This window comes from Vombatus ursinus, unplaced genomic scaffold (genome assembly GCF_900497805.2).
Source record: "Vombatus ursinus unplaced genomic scaffold, bare-nosed wombat genome assembly UNPS02012179.1, whole genome shotgun sequence".
NCBI classification, from domain to species: Eukaryota; Metazoa; Chordata; class Mammalia; order Diprotodontia; family Vombatidae; genus Vombatus; species Vombatus ursinus.
In genome coordinates, this window is record NW_020951957.1 from 2,354,791 (window position 1) to 2,363,979 (window position 9,189).

General features: G+C 36.3%; 1 pseudogene; it reads right to left on the bottom strand.

Annotated features, from left to right (window-relative positions):
- Positions 1-5,966: 5,966 nt before the first annotated feature.
- LOC114039728 lies at positions 5,967-6,666 on the bottom strand (annotated as a pseudogene).
- Positions 6,667-9,189: the final 2,523 nt, after the last annotated feature.

A 9,189-nucleotide genomic window follows, 5' to 3' on the forward strand; every position in this document is an offset into this window, starting at 1 on the left:
ACCTTTAATCCCATCTAGACCCCTTCTCTGTTACCTCCCAGTCACTCCAGGCTATTGGTCACTCCTTGATTCAATCCAAATCTTTCCACAATATTTTTTCCCTAGAAAAAGGTCAGTCTTATTCTAACCAAATGCACAGATTCTTAAAATCTCCCCTCCACACCCCACACTTCTTTTAGTGTCACAATAAACCTTGAAAGCAATGATTTTCTTCCTTTCAATTTTATTAATCTCTCTTTTGATTTTCAGGATTTCCAATTTGGTGTTTAATTGGAGATTTTTAATTTGTCCTTTTTCTACTTTTTTGTTTGTTTTTTGTTTTAGCTGCAGGCCCCATTCATTGATCTGCTTTTTCTCTATTTTATTGATGTAAGCAATTAGATATATAAAATTTTACCTATGTACTACTGGGGCTACAGCTCATAAATTTTGGTATATAGTCTCATTGTTGTCATTTTCTTTTATTTTTAATTGAATTTTATTTCAGACTCAAACACCAGAACACAAACCCAGAATAGAGAAAAGAAAAAAAACATAGCATAAACTTAAATATTGGAACTTAATTACAAAGTAAGAAGGGGGGGAAGTATGTTATGTGCATAGCAGAACATAAGAAAAGATTCAAAATGAGTAACTATAAATTTTCATTTGAAGAAAGCCTGTATGATAAGTACTATACATTACAGTCAAGAGCCATCCAACTTTCTTTGCTTCCTTGCAAGTTTTCTTTTGTTCTCTAATGTGCACTTTTTTTACTTTGTTCTTTTTTTCCTTTCCCTGCCACCCCCCCCAAGGTTACAATTGAGTGTCCATATATCTCTCTATAGCTATAGATATATACATATAAACACATATATAGTTACATATAGACATATACCTTCTCAAACAAATTCTACTCCTGATCTTTGTTTTTATGTTTGTGCATATCTCTTGTTTCCTATCCCCCCTGACTCCTACTTTACTTCTACCTGCTACCTTGCCCTTCTATTACTTAGCCTACCCCCCTTCCAAGGATCCCTCCCCTATCTTTCCATTCCCATAAATCTAAAGTTCCTTCTATAGTCCCCTATGACCTATTCACTCACCCTTCCCTGTAGAGATCCCTCCTTTGTCCTCTCCCCCTTCTCTTTCCCTTAACTATTTTATTTCTTCTAAATTTAGAGGACTTTTATACTCTTCTAGATGTGTGTGTGTGTGTGTGTGTGTGTGTGTGTGTATTGTTCGCTCTTCAAGCCATTCCTGATGAAAGTAGATTACCAGAACTACCAGTCCTCCTCCTCCATCTAATTCTCCTGTATTGATTCTTCCTCTTGCACCTCATTTGTATAAAATAATTACTCTTTTTAGCTTTTCCTAAATGGTTTTATTTTTTAAAGTCATATCATACTCAAGTGTATGATCTTTCTTTCTTATGAGCTACCCAATTATTAATAAAAATCTTAGACACATGTTTTGCACTTTACATATATATAAAAGGTAAATGGTCTGTCCTTATTGAATCCCTTGTAATCAGTCTTCAGTATGTACCTTATATTTCTCTTGGCTTTTGTATGTCAAATCTTCTGTTAAGTTCAGGTTTGTTTTTTTTTTTTAACAAAATCTTGAAAGTCTGACAATTGATCAAATTCCATTTTTTCTTTTCATTCAGGATTATGCTTAACTTTGCTGGGTATGAAATTTTTAGCCTAAGCCCCAGTTCTTTTGTTCTTTGATAGTGTTCCCAGATCTGTGGTCCTTTCATGTCTCCACTGTTAGGTCTTGTGTGATTCTAATTGTAGCACCATCATATTTAAGTTTTTTTTTTCTTGTTGCTTTTAATATTTTATTCTTGAGCTGGGGTTTTTGGAATTTGACTATAATATTCCTATGAATTTTCCTCATAGGATCTCTTTTAACTGCTGATATATATGTGTATATATATACGTATATATTTGACTTTCCCCCTTGTTCTAATGCTTCAGGACAATTTTCTTTAGCTATTTCTTGTATTATTGTATCAAGATTCTTTTTTTTCATAGCTTTCAGTTAATGCAATTATTTTTATGTTTTCTCTTCTTGATCTATTCTCTAGATCTGTTGAAAAATAAAAGAGAAAGTGAAATATCTAATAAGATGTTTCACTTTCTCTTTTATTTTTCATTATTCATATCTTGTTTAATTATTTCTTGATCTCTTATAATTTCACTGGCTTCACCTTGCCCAATTCTAATTTTCAAAGTGTCATTTTCTTCCTTAAGATTCTGGATGTCTTTTTCTAATTGGTTGACTTTCATAGTCTTCTTGTTTTTCTTGGACTATTCTTATTTTTCTTTTAATTTTTCCTCCTTTCTCATTTGATTCTTAAAGTATTTTTTTTAAGTTCTATGAATTATTTTTAGTCAGGTGACCATTTGATGTTACTCTTTGGGACAGAAAAGGGTTTCTTTCCTTCAATATTCTCCTCTGAAGATGAACACTGGTCTTCTGTATTCCCATAATAGCTTTCATAGTTGGATTCTTTCTCCTTTGCCTTTGCATTTTTTTTTTTGGTAGTAATAGCTTAATTTTTGTAGTCACTTCTAGACCTGGGGTTACTGACCTCAGATCTTCAGTTATCCCCTCTAGCCTGGAACCAAAGTCAAACCTCCAGCCTCCTGTAAATTCCCACAGCCGGGGGCCTTCTGCCCCTCTGCTTCTGCACTCACCAGGTGTGTGTTGATTCCTTTTCACCCCTGCCACTCTCTGCAGAACAGCTAAATCTGGTGTTCCTTGTCAGCAGAGGTTCCTTCAGTCTTCCTGAGCTCAGATGCCCAACTCCCCTCACACTCCCGGGGCTAAAATTTCCTGTAGCTGGGGCTGAGGTAGACTCCCAATCCAACTAAGCCCAGGGCCTGCTGCTTGTTGTTTAAGCAGTTTGTGCTTGTTGTTAAGGTGGGCCCCTAGCCTAGAGGTATTTACTCTTCACAAAGACCAAACCTCAACCTGGGATTTTATTTCTGAAGCTCTGCAATTGACCCCTGTCATGCCCCTATTCTTATTTATTTTTACCCACATTTTGTTCACCCTAAGGTGCTATTTTATCTTTTTTTGTGAGGGGAAATTTTGAGAGCTTTGAATTTTCTACCTACTCTGCCATCATCCCAAATCCTCTCCTGTCATTTTCTTTAATGAAATTATTGATTGTTTCTATGATTTGTTCTTCAACCCACTTATTTTTTAGAGTTAGATAATTTCCAATCAATTTTTTGTCTCTCTTTTCATTGTCAATTATTGAATGTAATTTGTATTGCATTGTGATCTTAAAAGGATACATTTACTAGTTCTGCTTTTCTACATTTGGTTGTGAGGTTTTATGTCCTAATAAATAGTAAATTTTTGTGTAGGTGCCATGTACTGCTTAGAAAATAAATAAATATATACATTTATATGTATATACATATGTACATATATATCTATAATATTACATATATTCTTATGTTCTTTCTATCCTCATTCAATTTTCTCCAGAGATGTATCATATCTAAATTGTCCAGAATTGTATTTACCTTCTTAACTTTTTTCTTTTTTCTTTTGTGGTTAGATTTATCTAGTTCTGAGAAGGGAAAGTTGAGGTCCCTCACTAGTATAGTTTTATTATCTATTTCTTCCTATTACTCATTCAACTTTTCCTTCAAAAATGTAGATGCTATACCATTTGGTCCATATATGTTTAGTATTGATATGACTTCATTATCTATGGTACCTTTCAGCAAGATAAAGTTTCATTCTTTACCTCTTTTAATTCAATCTATTTTTTTTGCTTTCACTTTGTCTGAGATCATGATTACTACCCCTGCTTTCTTTGATTCAACTGATGTATAATAAATTCTGCTCCAGCCCCTTGCCTTTAACCCATGTGTATCTCTCTGCTTCAGATGTGTTTCATGTAAACAACATATTGTAGGATTCTGGTTTTTAATCCATTCTGCTATTGCTTCCATTTAATGGGTGATTTAATTCCATTCACATTTATAGTTTTGATAACTAACTGTGTATGCTATTTTCCCCTTGTTTATCCCTTTCTATCTCACCCCCACCCTTTCCCTTCTCACAAGTGTTTTACTTATGATCACCACCTTCCCCAATCTACCCTCCCTTTTATCAGTTCCTCTTCCCCTTTCTACTATCCCTGGCCCTTTTTACTTCCTCATAAGGTAAGATAGATTTCTATATCCAACTGAGTGTGTGTTTGAGTCTTTGAGCCAATTTTGATGAGAGTAAGGTTTAAGCTTTACCTGCCAAACCCTTCATTTCCCCCTCTATTATGATTGCTCTTTTATGACTCTTTTATTTGGTATAATTTACCCCCATTCAATCCCCCCTCCCCTTCTTCCAATGCAATTCTCTTTCTCATCCCTTTATTTTGATTATTTTTTACGGGGGGTGGGGTATCATCCCATCAAAGTCACCTTATATCCACACCCTCTGTCTATATATACTCATTCTAATTGCTCTTATAGTATCAAACTTCTTAAGAGTTAGAAAAATTATCTTGTCATGTAAAAATAGAAACAGTTTAACCTTATTGAATTCCTTACATTTTATCTTGTTTCTTTTTCACCTTTCTATGTTTTCCTTGAGTTATGTATTTAGGGTCATTTATTTTTCCCCATGGGGGAGGGCAGGGTTCTGGTCTTTTAATTAGGAATGCTTAAGAGTCCTTCATTTCATTGAATGCTCATTTTTTTCCCCTGAAGGATTATACTCAGTTTTTATGGGTAGATGATTCTTGGTTGTAATCCTCATTTGCATTCTGGTATATCATATTCCAAGTCCTCTGGTTCTTTAATGTGGAAGCTGCCAAATCCAGTGTAATCTTGACTGTAGCTCCACAATATTCAAATGGTTGCTTTTTGGATGTTTGCAATACTTTCTCCTTGATCTGTGAGCTCTGGAATTTGGCTATGATATTCCTGGGAATTTTCATTTTGGGAACCCTTTCAGGCAGTAAGTGGTGGATTCTTTCAATATCTATTTTGCCCTCTGGTTCTAATATATCAGGGCAGTTTTCTTTGATCATTTCTTGAAGGATGTTGTCCAGGCTTATTTTTTTTTTATCATGGCTTTCAGGTAGTCCAATAATTTTTAAATTATCTCTCCTGAATTTATTTTCTAGGTCAGTTATTTTTCCACTAAGAAATTTCACATTTTCTTCTATTTTTTTTTATATTTTTAAATTTTTGTTTTGTCATATTTTGATGTCTCATAGAGTCATTAGTAGCTTCCACTTGTTCAATTCTAATTTTTAAGGAATTATTTTTTTTTAGTGAGCTTTTGTACTTCCTTTTCCATTTGGTCCATTCTGTTTTTTAGGAAGTTATTTTCCTTGTAAATGTTTGTATATCTTTCCCCATGCTACTGACTTTTTAAAAAAAAATTATTCTTTCATTACTCTCATTTCTTTTCCTAATTTTCTTCTACTTTTTTAATTTGATTTTTAAAATCTTTTTTAAGCTTTTCCAGTAATTCTTTTTCGGGCCTGAGAACAAATTATATTTTTCTTTGAAGCTTCACATGTAGCCATTTTGACACCATTGTCCTCTTCTAAATTTATGTGTTGATCCTCTCTATCACCATGGCTACTTTCTATAGTCAAGTTCTTTTTTTGTTTGCTTGTTTTTTGCTATTTTTTTTTCTGCCTTTTATGTGACTTGGTATTATTATGTAAGAATTGGGCTCTGGTCCTTCACTGTCCCAAGCTTTTTAGGCTAGGGCTCAAGGTCTTACTGTTGGCGTTTACTGGGCTTAAGGGTTTAGCTGTTTGCTTTCACTGGAGGGTAGGCTACCCTTCTGGCTTTTACTGGGGGATGGGGCTTCCCTATTGGCCTCTCCTGGGTGTGGGGTTTAGCTGCTGGCCTGGCCCAGGGTTAGGAACTTTCTGCTGGGTTGTTATTGTAACAGATCCTTTTTTTCCCCAAAAATAATTTTTATTGTCTGCATTCTATACTTTAGTTTTCCTTCTCTTGAACAGTCTTGGTACCCCTCAGTTGACCAGTGCATCGGGCAGTGATAAGACCAATCTTTTGTCCAGCTGGGGTGTCTTCCAGTGGTGGATGGTTTTCCAATATGCTGGTGATTACCTCTTCTTAAGGGGTGTTCCACAGGATTCATTGCCATACTCCTGACACGAGACCAGCAGCTTCTCTTGGCACCACCTGCCTTAAGGATGAGTTTATTTCAACCTCCTCCAGCAACAGCACCAATCACAGCTCTGTTTACAGACGAGATCAGTTTCTTCAGGACTGTAAGAAATCACTGTGGCATACTTTCCAGATACACTGACAAGCTTGCCCCAGGCTTTTCTTCAAGACAGCACACTATGGTCCCTTCAGGCATGGTGCCAACTGCAAGGACATTGGCAATGTTGATCTGAGTTTTCTTACCACAGTACACAAACTGGGGTACGGATTCCTTCAGCAGTAATCAACAACTCTGTCCTCTTTTTAAATTAGTAAGGATCCCAGGAAGCTACTTTTGAAAGAGGAGCCCCTTGGCCTGGATCATAGATTATGTCCTTTATGATACCCTTAATTTAGCCATGCCTCTCAGTGAGACAGCTGGGAGCTTGGTGGCCCCTTTCCTGTGCTTCACGTGAGCTCAGAAGATGGAGCCTGCTCCCTTCCTCTGACCATGGATCACTTGGCCCATCTTTAGTGGTCTGACTCTGGACTTCCTAGAAAGAAGTATTGTAACAGAGTCTTTCTGGTGGCTGGAGAAATCTTGTTGCTGCTCTGTCACAGGGTTGTGTCCCTGCTGCTAGGTTGCTATGGAAACAGGGTCTTTCTGCTGGCAGGCGCTAGGGCGTGGCTTCACCACTGGTCAGCCATGGGGTCAAGGCCTTGCTGGTAGCTTGTGTGTGGTGTTGGGGGGCGGGGAGTGTCGCTGAGATGGGACTTTGCTATGCTACACAGATTGTTCGCTTGCCTAGGGGACTGCTGGTCTGCAAGAAGTGGGGGGCTGGCTTAGAGGTGGATTGCTCCAGGTTCAGAGCCTTGCTGCAGGCCCCCTTGCTATGAGGCTGGCTGCTGCAGCTCTTGGACCTCATTTCCCTCCAACTCCAGTGAGACAAACTTTTCCTGCTGGCTGGTAAGCTTCTTCTGTGCTCCTTGATCAATTTTGTGGTGGTTTTCTAGTTGTTTGGAGGGAAATTTGGGAGAGCACTGGAAATCTAGGACAGATTTCTTAATAGTTCTAGAAGCATTACCTGTTTTTTCTTTATTTGTTTTTTAATAAGGATTTGGTCACTTAAAAAAACTGAAAAGAATTTTTTATAACATAGGTATTTCAAATTGTTTTCATAAGTTCCATTTTAATGTGAAACTGAAATCAACATAGTATCATCTTTCAACCTTCTGTATCTCTTCCCCTCCCACATCTATTTTTCCCTCTCTGGTACTCTATTTAATTTCAATCAGGCTATAATTAAGAATAGTCTCAGCATTGGTAGATTCAGGAAGAACTCCAGATCACAGTGAGATTGTGCTCAGTGGGACTTTTTATTATTATCTGCATGCAGACAGCCAACTGACCCATGAAACTCCACAAAAGTTCATGCTTTTTTCTTTTTCCCAAATAGTTCTAATGTAACACATTTGCATGTCTCCAGAGTTATAGGTGAATCAAAAGCAATTGGGTAAAGGGTTTTGTTTTTTAATTTAGAATTTGTAACCTTTTTCCTATTGGCTGAATGGCAACAGGGAGTGTGGGGCTATATTTACATTGTGGATCCTGTGAATGCTGGGAATTCAGGTAAATTGACAGCTTTGTGGAAAGTGAAAAAGCCAATGGAGTAAGGCTTTAGTAAGTTAGAATCTCATCATCAGCACATTAGCATGGAAACCCTATAGGAGTAGGTAATACCGTAAGAATATGTGAATGGAAGTTCAACTACACACATAATCTGTTGATTTAAAAAAAAAAAAGAAGTGCTTGGAGAGTGTCGACCAGTTGATTTTGTGCTCTTCTTACTGTCCCATTTGAGACAGATGAGAAGAAAGTGGCAGAAGCTCCCAACAGAGATGATCTGCCAAAGGAAAAAACAAAAATTGGCAGGCAGAAACACTTACTGAGGAAGCTCTCCAGTCCCATCCTGAATCCTCTCTATCACCATATGTTCTTTGTCATGTAAAATCCCAACTTATTTCTTTTAGAGAGCAATCAGGGTTAAGTGACTTGCCCAGGGTCACACAACTGGCTAGTGTCTAAGGCCAGATTTGAACTCAGATCCTTCTGACTCCAGGGCTGATGTTCTAACCACTACGGCATTATTTCGATGACTTCATTGAAACGCATAGTAAAACAATAATGTTTGATGGGAAATGAGACTACCATCACTTATTGTGGTAAACGGCAAACGCTGTCTGATATGGAAAATGTATTTTTAATACCTGGACCTAAATTTCAAGGTTTCATAAAAAATGTAAATATACTGCCTTAAATGTACTTGCACATGTATGAGAGTGTCTTATCCACCTATAAAAATGAATGTGGCTGAAAACCTATTTGGCCAGAAGGTTTTCACATATTCTCGTGCTTTCACAATAAATGACATCTGTAAGCCAGATGGAGTTAATGGAAAAAAGTCCTTCAACTTCCTATGTTGCTCAAGAGAAAAAACAAGCACTCATTATTTGGACCTTGAGACAGCTATTGTTTAATCATCTGAAAATTATTTTGTTTTGCAAAATATTTACTCCTAAAATAATGACTTCCAGTTATTTAAAAAAATGCAAATTTCCCCCCATTCTTAAACAAATAAAATTTCTTAAAACATATGATGTGGTAAGAAACTGTCCATTTCATGCTTATCACAATATTTTGATGATATATAGAAGCTACCTATGGAAACTTAGCTTTCTGTTTCACTGTAACTTGAGCAGAAAAAGCAAAAGGGTTCATAGAAACTTCTTAAGTATAGGGGGAATTGACCTAAATAATAAATTTTTAAAAAATAGTATATCTGAACATTAGTTGAAGGGAGATGCAACTTAGAATATATTAGAAAATATTAACCTCAAACATATACCATATAAAGAGAATGAAGAAAAGGATTATTTTTAAAAAAATAATAAAAAAAGTTTCCCTCATTTATTATAGACAAAAGTAGAATTTTCAGTGGTAATAATCTGACCCAAATCCCCACATCAGTTTCTTAGTGTTCAGGTTATTAAT